The 15,936-nt window shown below is 42.9% G+C and overlaps 1 pseudogene; it reads right to left on the minus strand.

The window, feature by feature from the left end:
* LOC102821462 overlaps positions 1 to 6,983 on the minus strand; it is a 10,664-nt pseudogene extending 3,681 nt beyond the window's left edge.
* Positions 6,984 to 15,936: the final 8,953 nt, after the last annotated feature.

Below are 15,936 nucleotides of genomic sequence, written 5' to 3' on the forward strand. Positions count from 1 at the left end.
TCCACTGAAATATACACTTCTATGGACAGCCCAAGGTCCGTAATCGGTCAGTAATGACCGATACTGAGTTAGAGCAGTATCTTTCATGAGTTCATTGATGGTGATGACATTCTTGCATAGTTTAGGGCCTGCATGATGCCACCCAATTATTCTTTCCCTGGCATTGACCTTCTTAACCATTCCATACATGTTTTCTAAATAATCATGGTCTAAAAACCAGACAGAATCATCCTTGTCATTTTCATCAAAAGGGGTTGCAAAACTGCACTGATACATTGAGCACTTTCTTTTGTCATGACCCCAAAAGCGCACCAGCAGCACGCTTCTGATTTCCAGCGTTGCCAGTTGAAATGATCCGCCACACTGAGAAGCACCAGGGGGTGGGCGACCACCTTCCACACCGCCAGCTCCCGGCGTCATGTCACAGCCCGACTCTCTGCTTGAAATGTTCTTTTTGATGATGAATGTTACACCATTCCTTTTGAATTTATCATGTTCAGCATAGCAAGCCATATGATTTTCAGATTAAAATGACCAATACCAATCCACTTCAGCTCACTAATGCCTAGGATATTGATCTTAATGTGTTCAATTTCATCTTATACAACATTCAATTTTCCTAGACTCATACTTGGTATATTATATGTTCCAATTATTAATGTATTTTTACTTGTGCTTTATTGAGTATGCAAAAGCTTTTGACTGTGTGGATTATGAAAAGCTATGGATAACATTGCAAAGAATGGGTTTTCCGGAACACTTAATTGTGCTCACAAGTAACTTCTACATAGAATAAAAGGCAGTCGTTTGAACAGCACAAGGGTATTCTAAATGGCTTAAAATCAGGAAAGGTATGCACCAGGGTTGTGTTCTTTCACCATGCTTATTTCAATCTGCATGCTGAGCAAATAATCTGAGACGCAGAATTATATGAAGACCGTGGCATCAAGATTGGAGATTCATTAAATACCTATGATATACAGATGATACAACCTTGCTTGCTGAAAGCAAAGAGGACTTAAAATACTTATTTATGAAGATCAAAGGCAACAGCCTTCAGTATGAATTGCAACTTAATGTAAAGAAAACAAAAATCCTTACAACTGAATTAATAAATAACATCATAAGTGGAGAGAGGATTGAAGTTGTCAAAGACTTCATTTTGCTTGGATCCCACAATCAACACCCATGGAAGCAGCAGTCAAGAAATCAAATGATGCATTGCATTAGGTAACTCTGCTGCACAAGACCTCTTTAAAGTATTCAAAAACAAAAATGTCTGTTTGAGCACTGAGGTGTGCCTGATTCAAGTCATGGTATTTCCAAAAGTCTCATATGCATGTGAAAGTTGGACAATGAAGAAGGAAGACCATAGAAGAACTGATGCATATGAGTTATGGTATTGGAGAAGAATATTAAAAATACCATGACTGTCAGAACCAACAGATCTGTATTGGAAGAAGTGCAGCCAGAGTGCTCCTGAGAAGCCAGGATGGCGAGACTTTGTCTCTCATACTTCAGACATGTTATTAGGAGGCACCAGTGCCTGGAGAAGGACATCATGTTTAGTAAAGAGAAAAAGAGGAAGACCGCCAGTGAGCAGGACTGGCCCAGTGGCAGCAGTGTAATAATTGTGAGGATGGTGCGGGACCAGGCAAGGTTTCTACCTGTTGTACCCAGGGTCGCTGTGAGTCAGAAATAACTTGACAGCACCTAACAACAGCTATTTTTGCAAGGACCTTTGTTGGTGGTGTTCATTTCTGTCCAATCGGCTTCAATTCATGGCAACCTTATGTACAACAGACTAAAACAAGGAGCATGCCTGTCCTGCACCATTTTAGGATTGGTGTTATATTTGAGCCCATAGAGGATACTGCGCAGTCAATCTGTTTCATTGGGGTCTCCCTCACTTTTGCTGACCCTCTACTTTACCAAGCATGATGTTCTTCTCCAGGGACTGGTCTCTCTTGATAACGTATCCAACGTACATAAGATGAAGTCTTGCCATCCATGCTTCTAAGGAGCATTCTGGCTGTACTTTCTCCAAGATAGATTCTTCTCGTAGCCCATGGTACGTATATTCAATATCCTTTGCCAACATCATCATTCAAGTGAATGCATCAATTCTTTTCCAGTCTTCCTTATTCATTGTCCAGCTTTCACATACCCATGAAGTGATTTCTCGACTGTTGCTTCCATGGGCATTGATTGCTGATCCACTTGTTGCTGCTGTTGTTGTTGTTAAGTGTTGTGGAGTCAGTTCTGACTCATCGTGACCCTGTATAGGGTTTCTGAGGAACGGCTGGTGATTCAAACCGGCCTTGTGATCCAGTCCTTCTCCCCCAACCCCACCCCAGGACTCATGGCTTCCGGTCCTTTCTGACTCATAGTTGTCATATACAGAGTACAACTACTCCGTAGCGTTCCCAAGGCTGCAATCTTTACGGAAGCAGACTGCCACATCTTTCTTCCGCAGAGCAGCTGGTTAGCACAGACCATCAGCATTTTAGTTAGTAGACAAGTGCTGAACCACTACTGTACCACCAGAGCTCCCTAGAGTCTACTCAAGTACAATGAAATCCATGACAACTTCAACTTCTTCTCCATTTATCCTGATGCTCAAGGACCTGAGAATAGAAGGAACAAAATAAACACTGTGTGTGTCCCATAAATAGTGGGGAACTTCCCAGAGGCCTTGTTAGAGAAAAGAACTTGTGTTTGGGGTTTAACCAGACTGCAATGATTTGTAATCTCCCCCAAGTGGTGGGCTATGGGTTTGTGGGGAGAAATGGAAGGTAGATTAATTATATCATTGGGAGGTTGAGAGAACCCAAAAGGGAAACACACACACACAATATTCCTCTCCCTTTACTCCCCGCACCCTCATGTTTAGTGACAGGACCTGGGAGAAGAAGGGAAGGGTGTGAGTTAGATGCTGAACTCTTGAGTTCTGCGCATGACTTGAAGCCAGCTTTGCTATAAACAGAGAAAGAAGCCTGACCTACAAGAGGTGCATTTAATTGGCTGGTGAGATGAAAATTGGTTACATTTAATTGGCTGGTAAGCTGAGACCTGGTTACATTTGCTGCATTTTATTTCATGCCACGTACTTCCTGTTGTTCTTGATTTCCAATTTTGACCTTTCTCCAGTTATCGAAGAGCTGGAATCTTCAAGCCCTAGGAAATTTATTTTAGCCCTTTCCTTACATTTAAGACACATCACCCACCTCCCTAGGCCATTACAAAGGATGTATACAAACTAAAACTATTCTACAATTTCAGTAAGAGCCATGTAATCTCTTTTTAAAGCACTGTTCTGCTTGGGGAAAAAAAAAAAAAAATCAATATTCTTCCATTGGCAATTGCCCCATAATGAGAACATAAAATTTGGAAAAGCAAAATGTTGTGAGAACGGGGATGTTCTTACAAGTTCTCCAATATTTCCTGCACTCCAGCACTTCATAAGCATTTCTGTGTCCTATCTCATTGTTGGCTAAGTGAAGGAACTGAGAAAACCGGGCCTTAAACGTTTTCAGAAGAACTGGTGTTGTTGTCTGTAACACAGTGTTGTTGTAACACAAATACCATAAGGGAGTGACCTTCAAGAACAGAGATATATTTTTCTCAAAGTTCAGGAGGCTCGAAGTTTGAATTCAGGGCAGGCTGTCTCCCAGAAGGTCTTCGTCTCTTTTCAGCTTCGTTCCTTGGCAACTATCTCCCCACATTTCTGCTTCCTTCTGTGTCTAATGTGAACTTCTTATAACTCAAAAGCTATTAGGACTAGTACCCAGATAAACAGATTTGGCTTCATCAACATAATGAAGAAATCCTTTTCTCATATGAGATTACATCCACAGGGGTAGGAGTTAGATTTTAATATATATTTTGGGAGATATCGTTCAATCCATGACAGGTATACCAGGGGCTCTAAAAAGTTCATGGGGAAAGTAAATTATATTTTAATTTCATTTTCCCATAAGCCTTTTGGAGGCCTGGTGTAGCGCTGTGGGTTAATGTGCCAGATTGCAGAGCTGTTTGAACTACAAAGTTGGTGGTTCAGCCTCACCGGTTGCTCCGTGAAACCCTATACAGGTTCGCTATGGGTCGGAACTGACTCGGCGACATTTAACAACAACAACAACAACAACAACAAGCCTTTAAAAGTACCTCTATTAGTTAAGTTCTCTTGGTTGCAAGTGACAGAAACTCAACTTGAACTAGCTTAAGTCAAAGAGCAGAAGGAGGGGCACTGAAGAGCAAAATTAGGATACAAGAAGGCTTCAAAAAGTTTGTGGAAAAATGGAATGAAAAGATAATGGAATTTTTCTACGAACTTCTTGAAGCCCCTTGCATGTCCACCTTACTGGTCAAAAGTAAGTAGTTCTTCCTCATTCCCACCCTCTCCCATGATGTTGTTGTGTGTTCCAACTCATAAGGACCTGATGCATAATAGAACAAAACACTGCCCGATCCTACAACATCTTCACAACTGTTTTTATGTTTGAGCCCATTGCTGCTGCCACTGTGTCAGTCCATCTGTTGGGTGTCTTCCTCTTTTTCACCGACCCTTCACTTTACCAAGCATGATGTCCTTTCTCTAAGGCTGGTTCCTCCTGACAACATGTCCAAAGTATGAGAGACAAAGTCTCTCCATCCTAGCTTCCAACGAGCATTCTGATTGTACTTCTTCCAAGACAGACTTTTCTGTTCTTCTGGAAATCCGTGGTACTTTTAATATTCTCCATCACCATAATTGAAATGCATTGGCTCTTTTATGGTCTTCCCTATTCATTGTCCAATTTTCACATGTACATGGAGGCAATCAAAAATGCCATGGCTTAGGCCAGGCGCACCTTAGTCCTTAAACTGACATCTGTGCTCTTGAACACTTTAAAGAGGTCTTGTGTAGCAGATTTGTGGATTGCAATGTGTCATTTGATTTCTTGACTGGTGCTTCCATGAGTGTTGATGATAGATCCAAGCAAAATGAAGTCTTTGAAAACTTCAGTCTTTTCTTCATTTATCATGATATTGTCTTTGGGTCCAGTTGTGATAATTTTTGTTTTCTTTACACTGTGGTGCAATCCATACTAAAGGCTATGGTCTTTTATCTTCATCATTAAGTATTTTAAGTTCTCTTTACTTTCAGCAATTAAGGTTGTATTATCAACCTATTGCAGGTTGTTAATGAGTCTTCGTCCAATCCTGATGCCATGTTCTTCTTCACGTAATCCAGTTTCTCAAATTATTTGCTCAGTATAGAGTATGAATAAGTATGGTGAAAGGATACAATGTTGGCACACATCTTTTTTTTTTTTTTTAATGTTTTATTGTGGATTATGTGATAGTTTGCATGGGAGAACATTAGTTTTACTTTCATTCTAGCCTATATCCTTTCATTGCCATGGTTACAGTCCTCTCCATGAATCATCATTCAACAGCATTTGCTTCCATTCCTCTCCATGAATCATCAACCAACCAAAGGGTATACACTACAAGCCTGCCTCCCGGTCATCAGCACACAGACCCTCTCCCTCTCTGTATCTAAAGTCCCCAACTGCTCCATCTCTCCACGTCATTGTCTCTGCCTCCATCTTAGGCATCACTGCTTCTCTGGATAGGGTGCTGCACTCCACTCATCTCCCTGGACCTCCGCTCCTAGACTGAAAAGTTAATCACTCCCCTCCTTGCTACAAAATGTTTACCTTTACGTTTCCAACCCTCACAATCAGTCCTGATAACAATTATTCACTATTGTATCACAAGAGACCCATCTGCATTTCATTTCATCAGCCCCACATAGACAGATTGGATACCACTCACTGGAGATTCTACCTTTCTCCAGGCCCTCTGGGTCTAGAGTCTTAAAAGCTTGTAAGCAAGTCATTTCTTGCCTTTGTAGCCACCCCCCTCCCATTTTGGGTAGCCAATGTCCAAGTTGCCCATCCCTGACTACTCCACAAGTTCCCAGCTGATCTACTACTGCAACTGTTTTTTAATTATCTGCAGAAAAAACGTACTTTTATGTGATATTAGCAATATTGTTTAAAGTCATAAAGATGATCTTGGAAACCCTATGGGGCAGTACTAGCCTGTTCTGTAGGGTTGTTATATCCGAATCAGGTTTAGTTTTGTTTTTACTATGTAATAAAGGAGTCCTAAGGAGCTCAGGTGGCCGTAAATGGTATGTACGGGACACCTGGACAGCAGACATAGGTCTCCTTCCATAAATATTTGATTCCTCTGGTTTCTTGCACCTTTGTTACCACTAGTCCTGACAGGGTAGTGTTGACTGTCACTCCCCAGGAACAATGCCTGCTGCCCACCCTGATTTCTGCCAAGTGCTTCTCGCTTCCTCTGACGAAATCATTTTGTCAAGTGCTGTGGAAGCTATCATTTGCTTGAATACACAAATGCCAATAATAAGGGTTCAGATCAGAAGTAACTAGGAAGTAGGTTAGCACTGCACTGCTAACCACAAGGTCAGCAGTTCAAACCCACCAGGTGCTCCTCGGAAACCCTATAAAGGGTTGCTGTGAGTTGGCAGTTAGTAACAACAACAGCTTTACCTCAAAGCACTCCAAACTTTCCAGCTCAGACTTATTTGTGGGCATGTGGTGCAGGGTCTGTGCTGACATGTTTTGCTGGCTTTCACACTTGTTTACATGTCTTCTTGAGAGCTGGGCTTGGGGATCCCCACTGCAGTTTTGGGGAACTGAGACCAGAGAAGAAATTTGCATTCATGGCTCTCACACATATAAGCCCATCCCAGTGGGCACTGGGCTGTGAACGTCCTGCCACCCAGCAGCTACGCGACAGGTCTCCTCGCTGTGTCAGAGTTAACTGTAGATACTGCACCTGCCTCCAAAACACAGTTGTGAACACACAGCTTTGTGGTGGTTACCGCCTTTGACTCTACCCAAACTCATGGCGTTCTCACACACAGTGGGACGAAACTCCACCCGGTCCTGCAGCATGCCCATGATTGGTTGTGACCCACAGGGGTTTCCATGGGCTGATAGTGGTACAGATTGCCAGGACTTTATCCCTAGTACAGCTTAGTCTAAAAGATCAGGTGGAACCTCTTTAGCATGAAAGCAGCATGCAGGGTCCACTGACAGACGGGTATGGCTGCACCTGAGGTGCATTGGTCGGGAATCGAACCCAGGTCTGCTGCATGGAAAGTTTGAGTCGGTTCTGACTCATAGCCACCAGATGCACAATAGAACGAAATACTGCCTGGTCCTGGGGCACCCTCACAGTTATGGTTGAGCCCACTGTTGCAGCCACTGTTCATGGCTAGGATTTTTGTTGTTGTTAAGTGCCATTGAGCAAATTCCGACTTATAGCAGCTCTGTATAAGGTTTCTGAGGAGCAGCTGGTGAATTTGAACTGCTGACCTTACAGTCTTGCACATTGTCCCTACAGCACCACATCAGGGCTCCTGCTCCTACAGTTGGATGGGTCTATTCAGAAGAAGGAAAAGGCAAGGGGATTAATACGTTGTGAGTACTTAGCATGTGCCGGTGTCTTTATAAATGCTAGCTCATTGACTTGTTTTTTTAAAGTTTCTATTGTGAATTTGGTGAGAGTTTACATGGGAGAACATCAGCTTTACACTCATTCTATTGTATTTCGTTTCATTGCAATGATTACAATCCCCTCCACGCATCATCATTCAACAGCATTTGCTTCCATTCCTTCTGTTATTTTGTTGGTTTTGGATGCACACCAAAGCACTCAGGAATATACAACCAGTTAAACAACCAAAGGGCACACCCCGCAAGCCTGCCCCCCAGCCGTCAGCACACAACCCCTCTCCCTCCCTGAGTCCAGGGTTCCCAGCCGCTCCATCTCTGGCATCACTGCTTCTCTGGATAGGCTCCTGCACTCCGCTCTCCTCCCTTGATAGTCCCAGGGTCCTCTGCTCCTGGACTACAAGATCAACCACTCCCCTCCTTTTGTTAAAAAATGTCTACCTTTACATTTGCAATACTCACAATCAGTCCTGAAAGCAATTACTCTCTACTGAACCACAAGAGTCTTATACCCATCTCCTTTCACCAGTCCCATCCAGACAGGTTGGAAACCACTCAGTGGAGATTCTACCTTTCCCTGCAACCTCTGGAACTAGGATCCCTTTTAAAAGCTTGTATATCAGTCACTTTGTGCCTTTTTAGTCCGCCCCCCCCCCCCAATTTGGGTAGCCAATGTCTAAGTTACCCATCCTTGTCAACCTTGTGTACTGAGGGGGTGGGAATGATCCTCACTGTAAAGATTCGTTCCCTCTTTTGTAGCTCCTTGACTCTTAACAGTGATACACCACCTTTGAGGATAGGTGCTTTATCGCCAATTTTACATGTTGTTGTTCACTACGGAGTCGAGTCAGTTCTGATTCATAGCAACCCTGTATAGGGGTTCTGAGGAGCATCTGGTGGATCTGAACCGCCAACCTTGCAGTTCAAACTGACCTTGATGATGTCCCGTGCTTCTCCTATGGTGCCACATCAGGATTCCAATTTCACATACAGAAATTGATTTTTAGAGATGCCTTTGACTTGTTTATGGTAGAACCAGGCTTCAAACCACATTTGTCCGGCAGTTGAGTTTGTGCCTTTCCCACAACACCAACAGGGGTCTGTAACGGGTGAGTGCGTGTGCAGATAACATACAGGACGCTAGGCTAAGGCAGTTGCTGCAAATGACTACAGAAAGTTTCCAAGCAACCAAGAAAAAGATGACCTAGCAGGTGACTCATCTGACAAGAAAGTCAAAGGAACTCATCAAGAAAAATATATTTTTCTGAGAACTTAGTACAAAGATCTTCTGTAATCATTTTAAAATATTTTTTGTTGTGGTTGAGAAATATATTGTTGTTGTTATGTGCCATGGAGTCGGTTCTGACTCACAGTGACCCTGTACAGTTTCCGAGGCTGTAAATCTTTACGGGAGCAGAACGCCTCATCTTTCTCCTGTGGAACAGCTGGTAGTTTCGAACTGTTGACTCTGAGGTTCGCAGCCCAATTCATAACCACTACGCTAACAGAGTTCTTTTGAGAATATATATAGCAGAACATATATCAATTCAATAATTGGTACAAGTACCAATTTCTACAAGTATACTCCAATGACTCTGACAACATTCTTGGCATTATGAAACTTTTCTTCCCTCCTTTTCTAACTTGTTCCTCTTCCAGTCACATGAGCTCACTGTTTCAAGTTGTTGTTGTCGACTTGATCCCATCTAGAAAGATCGTTGATGCAGTTGAGTTATGGTGTTGAAGGAGAATACTGAAAGTATCATGGGCTGCCAAAAGAACAAACAGATCTGTGTTGGAAGTACAGCCAGAGTTTTCCTTGGAGGCGAGGCTGGCCAGACTTCGTCTCTCATATTTTGGACATATTGTCAGGAGGGACTAGTCGCTGGAGAAGGATATCATGCTTGGTAAAGTGGAGGGTCAGAGAAAAAGAGGAAGACTCTCAACGAGTGTGGATTGGCACAGTGGCAGCAACAATTGCGCTCAGCCTTAGCAATGATTGTGAGGTTGACGCAGGACTGGGCAGTGTTTGTTCTGTTGTGCATAGGGTCACTATGAGTCAGTACCAACCTGATGGCACCTAACAAGAAGAAGAAAGATCTTTAAAGAGCACGATGCTCAAAGGCAGAAGTTCCGAACTAGTGAAACTAAAGTGGCATTTGGTTTGAAGAAGACTTTAGGGAATATTCTTGGCTTAAAATACAAAGATTTCCTAAGGGCAATAGTTTTGGGGGTTTATCTAGCGTCAGACTCCAAGAAGTTTGAATTCTATGAGAATTTGAAATTCTGTTCCACATTTCTCCCCTTCTGATTAAGAGTCTCCTATAAAATCAAACTGACTTGAGTCCTGGTGTGGCTCTGTGGGTTAATGCGCCAGACTGCAAAGCCGGTTGAACTGCGAGGTCAGTGGTTCAAGCTCACCAGCCACTGCTCAGAAACCCTGCACAGGGTCGCTATGGGTCGGAATGGACTCTATGGCACTTGACAACATGACAAGAGTCCTGGTGTGGTGCTGTGGGTTAATGCACCAGACTGCAAAGCCATTTGAATCCCAAGGTTGGCAGTTCAACTTCACCAGCTGCTCCTCGGAAACCCTATACAGGGTCGCTATGGGTCGGAACTGACTCGACGGCACTTAACAACAATAATGTTTTAAATTTTTCACAGCTAAGGAGCTGCCTAATTTCTCTTCCTTGAAAAGTGGGAACTAAGATGTTTGGCTGAAGGAGGTGTCCAGGGATGTGTCCAGTGTAGGGAAACAAACAAAAAAAATCTAAACCCACCACCATTGAGTCGATTCTGACTCATAGTGACCCTACAGAACAGAGTAGAACTCTTCCCAACGTTTCCACGACTGCCATCTTTATGGGAGCACATCGCCAGGTCTTTCTTCCTTGGAATTGCTGGGTGGGTTCGAACCTCCAACCTTTTGGTTAGCCTCTGAGCCATCCATTTGTATGCAACCAGAGCTGAGCAGCTAACCAAAACCAAACCCATTGCTATTAATTCTGACTCACAGAAGTCCTGTAGGACAGAGCAGAATGGCTCCGTAGGGTTTTTGAGGCTGTAAATCTTTACATAGAAGCAGACAGCCCCATCTTTCTCCTGGGGAGTGGTTGGTGGACATGAACCTCCAATTAGTAGCCCAATGCTTAACTCACTGTGTCACCAGTTCTCCCAGGCTGAGCATAATTTCTGTAAAATGCTGTAAAAAGTAGGTATGAATGTCCCAGGGATGGGGAAGGTGTGGCAAACATACTCACTGGCCGACTCAAAATGCCCACAGGGAAGGTGTGGTCACCTGAGTAGCATGATACCTCTGCCAAACGGAAGTTAACTGAACTGAACTGAACCCAACCTAGGCCAACCCAACCCAACCTAAGCCAACCCAACTCAACCTAAGTCAACCCAACCTAACCTAAATCAGCTCAACCCAACCCAACCCAATTCAACCTTAACGAAATCAGTCCAACCCAACCTAACTCAACCCAGCCGAACCTAACCCAAACCATTGTCATTAGGTTGATGCCAGCTCACAGTGACTCTGAAGGGCAGAGTAGAACTGAATCGCCCAATTAGGGTTTCCAAGGCAGTAATGCTTTCACAAAGCAGACTGCCTCATCTTTCTCCTGAGGAGCAGCTGGTTGGTTTGAACAGCTGACTGCTTGGTTAGCAGCTGAGCACTTGCCCACTGCACCACCAGGGCTCCTTGTAACCTCTTTGTGTACAAAGTGCAGAAGCCGCCTGCCTTCTAGTCGGGAATGACTCCAATGTGAGAATCAGAGCATCCTAACTCTCACTCTGAAGTCAGAGTCTGGGTGTGATCCAACACAGCAGCTTACTGGTCAGCATCACCCCCAACTCAGTCCGGCTCAGTCTGCAGATGCTTTGGTGCCCAGTTGCTGAGCCCTCTAATGAAGCCCCGTGTGGGCTCCATCCTCCAGGCCTGGCTTGTGTACTGAGAGCTGGCTGGCTTGGGCACTCAACTGTCTGCACTTAGTTGTGGCCAGGAGGTCTCCACAGACAAGGCATGAAATTGAACATATGCAAGTTGTTTACTTTGTCCATAGAGCAGTGGCTGCACTCAGAGGAAATGCCTCTTAGAAAAACCATCCTGTGCTTCATCCCTGCCAGAATTGAAAACAATTCCACGTGTTTTCAGTCAAACTCATGGCAAAAGGTGTCAGGAACTAAAGATGTCTCTGCGTTGGAAATACAAGGGGGAGTCAAGAAGCATTGCTATCAAACCACAGAAACCTTCATTAAACCAAAAAATACCCAAATGTGAAGCTGTGACTTCTCGACATATCCTCCACCTGGGTCTAGGAAGGTGTTTCCATATTTCTAACCTTCCCCAAAGAATTCTGTGCTCTTTGATTTACGCAATGTCAGACAGCAGTTTGGGCATCCTGGAGGGACTTCAAAGTATGTTCCTAAAGGGCAAGGTCAGGGCTGGAGGGTGGATGGGGTAAGATTTCCACACAAAATTCTTGTAGAACAGTCCTTGCTACCTTCAAAAAATGAACAGGAACATGGTCGTGATGGAAGAATACGGCTTTTTTTTTTTTTTGGGGGGGGAGAATACTTCTTGACACAACTTTTCTGGCCCTTTTTCTCACCAATGTACTTGTTAATTTCTTCAAGTGTCTTCAGAATAACCCTCTGTGATCATCCTGTGTCCTTTGAGAAAATCTATCAAGATGATTCCTTGGAATCCTAAAAACAGTTGCCATGAACCTTTGAGCTGACCTCTCTGCCTTGAATTAGTCTAGAAGATCCCAGTGGAAGCTACTGTTTTGACTGGACTTTTGGTTATTTATTTTTAAACACACCCTAACAAGAGCATGGTGGCACTGTAGGATAAGCACTGGACTTTGAACCACAAGGTTGGCAGTTTGAGTCCACCAGCTGTTCCTTGGGAGAAAGATGAGGCTTTCTGCTTCTGCAAAGACTTACAGTCTGGGAAACACTACACAGAGTCACTATGAGTTGAAATCTGCTTGACTGCACACAACAATTAGACTAAGAGAGAGAACTTGTTTGCAGCCACTCACTGATTTCAGAGACCTGTTTAAACACATTTTGTTTGGAAGAAATCTATGCATGTATGAACTGTAGTAGCAAGATGTTTGACTTACCTTCACACAGCAGAGTTTGGAAAATTGTGGGGAACTGAGAAAAAGAAATTTTTATTGATTTTGTTGTTGAGAATGTACATAGAATACACACCAATTCAACAGTTTCTATGTGACGTTGATTATATTCTTCAGGTTGTGCAAACATTCTGACTTTCCTTTTCTGGGTTCATCCTCCTCTAACACAAACTCACTGCCCCCAAAGGTTCCCATCTCATTTTTCAAGTTGCTGTTGTCAATTTGACCCTATGTCAGTAGTTCTTAAAAGAAACACAATGCTCAAGGAGACATTCAAGGCAGACTATTGTCCGGTCTTAGGAAGACTTCAGGGGATAGTTTCGGTTTAAGATTTAAAGGTCATCTCAAGGGTTCATCCAGTATCCATGACTCCAGAAAGTCTGGATTCCATGAGAATTTGAAATTCTGTTCTTTCGCTCCCTTGTGATCAGAATTCTTATATGGAATCTTTGATCAAAGCATTCAGTCATGGTTGCTGGGCACCATCTATCTCTTCTGGTCTCATGTAGTGGTTCATGGAAGCAGTTAGCCACATTCCACTTCCTCCTCCTATTCCTGACTCTCCTTCTTTCTCTTGCTCCAGGAGAAGAGAGACCTTTTTTGTGCCTTGGATCAGTGGTGTCTCTAGGAGGCTGGAGGTGGGAGAGTGATACCAAAATGAATGTCTATAAAATGGTTGTGCCATGTTTCAGCAGAAACTTATTATTTTTCATAAATATCTCTATAGTTAAAGAACTCTAATAGCGTAGTGGTTACGAATTGGGCTGTGAACCTCAAGGTCAGCAGTTCGAAACTACCAGCTGTTCCATGGGAGAAAGATGAGGCTTTCTGCTCCTGTTAAGATTTACAACCTCAGAAACCCTGTGCAAGGTGGCTATGAGTCGGAACCGACTCCATGGCACATCATCAACAACAATCTCTATAGTTAATTCTGGTGTGGTGCTGTAGGATACACACTGGACTGAAAAGTCATTTGAACCGCAAGATCAACGGTTCAAACTCACCAGCTGCTCCTCGGAATCTTTATATAGGGTCACTATAAGTTGGAACCGACTTGACGGCACTTAACAAAAATACCATAGTTCTAACAACAGAAGTTATATTTTTTCTAAGTCCAGTTTACTTGGTTTAATATATTACAAGGCTAAAATGCTATGTAAACTTACTTCATAGTTTGGGTGAAATCTTACAGAGCAAGTTAAGCTTTCCATTCAGCGATAGACACACTTTGTTGCGCAGTATTAGCTGCCGTTGCTGTTCGCGCTCAACTTCCTTCCCCCGGGCTCCCCGGTTTCCGTGTCCTTCTTTCCAGCACCTTCCTGTCTTCTCAGCTTTGTTTCTGGGCAAGTGCTACCCTGTTAGTCTCGTATGGCTAAGGGCCCTGAGGAGTCCGTTCCTCCTTGGCGGTATTATTCACTTTATAGGCGGGTTGTTTGGTTGGAAGTTGATCCCTGGGGGGTGAGTTCAGTTCCAGGCTTAAAGGGTGTCTCAGGACCACAATCTTATTATGTTTCCACAAACCTTCTGAATGAAGCCCCTCTTATATCTGTGGAGCCCTGGTGGCACGTGTATGTTTCCATAGAGATTACAGCCCGGGGAAACTCTTTGGGGCATCTATATTTTTGATATTTGCCATATACAATTTTACAGCTTGTTTTCTTTCATTTTGCACAATTATGATACTAGATATTAAGTGACATGATTCTTTCTCTACAAAAGAACCAATTTATCCCATTTGTAAACTCTAAGGTCTTGTGGAAAAGAGGGGGATGTGGGTTTAGAGTAAGATCTGAAGACCAACAGAGAATGTGTATATATCTATATATACTCCTGAGATGACGCTATACGATCAGCACTGGACTGTGACCCACACATTCACAGTGGTGAATCTAACCCACCAACTCCTCCTTGGAACCCTATACAGGGTCTGAGATGGAACTGACTCCATGGCACTGAGCCACCACCACCTCCATCTGGAGAGCTGTAGGTTGGAGTCTTCTTTAGTCAGCAGTAAAGAATCCATACTGCTGCTACTCAGGCCAGCACCATGTGTAAACACCGGACACCCTGAAGGTAAGGGGGTAGTGGCTGAGAACAGAGACCCCCTCAACACACACAGTTGTGCTGTGACTGTGCACAGGGACACCGGCACACTCCCGACACCAGCCACATACCCTAACTGGAGAAATGAGGAAAGGATGTGAAAACAATAGGAAATGAAAACGAAACCTGCAGACTAGGCTTAAACAATTAGTCACTTAATTGAGACTTTGGAAAATTACCACCAAAATGCACTGCCACAGGTTTTTATTATTATTATTACTCTTTATTTAGTTTACAGAAAGAACCTCTCTAAGTACAAGTTGCAGGAGGGAAGATGTTTAGTGCTATTTACATTTGCTTTAAAAGTCTGCTCTATACAAATTTAATTCGGATCAGTATGAACAGTATCTTCGTAGATCTACTGCATTTTATAAAGCCTTTCCATCAAAGCCTTAACAGTGAGTAAAATAACTTGATTATAAGGAAAACAAAGATGGCCATTTGGAACATTCATGTTTGTGAAGACCAACGCACCTACTGAAGCTCAGAACATAATGTCAGCCTGGGACCTCATTTGTATAAAGGCTAAAGTTATTTATACGGAATATTGTTCTATATACTACACGCCAATCTATCTTTAAATTCTATAGTTAGGCATTTTATAAGTTTTTTTTATTAAATATATTCTACACATATTTGTAATTTCACTCAGGAATTTCTTCCTAGTTGAAAAAAATATAAAAATCTTTTATATTTTTTTTTACAGGCTTAGATGAAACTAGCTCATGCTTTAGTGCTGTGCAAATTGTTTTTTAGCATACCCATTTAAAAATAATTGGTACAAAACAAAAGGAATAATGTCCTAAATCATGTATACCTTATGAGGAAAAAATATTTTTTAAATCAGTGTTTGATTTGAATACAATTGCAAGCACTAATACCCAATGCAAACAATACAGAGAAACAAAATTAGTACTATGGAGATTTTTTTCCCCCCGTAATTTTTCAAGAATTCATTTGAACGCTAATGAGTAAGCATGACGCTGGAACTGTTAAGAGATGAGCAGTAATTACGGAAAACAATTCAATCTACTGATATATTCCAACACATGAACTCGTCCAGCCGCTGAGGTGTTGGGAGGCAGGTGTACAATCTTGATGATTCTGGTGGGAGCGGCTGGTACTCCCCTTCCCGGATTAAG

Source organism: Chrysochloris asiatica, unplaced genomic scaffold (genome assembly GCF_000296735.1).
Source record: "Chrysochloris asiatica unplaced genomic scaffold, ChrAsi1.0 scaffold00005, whole genome shotgun sequence".
Lineage (NCBI taxonomy): Eukaryota > Metazoa > Chordata > Mammalia > Afrosoricida > Chrysochloridae > Chrysochloris > Chrysochloris asiatica.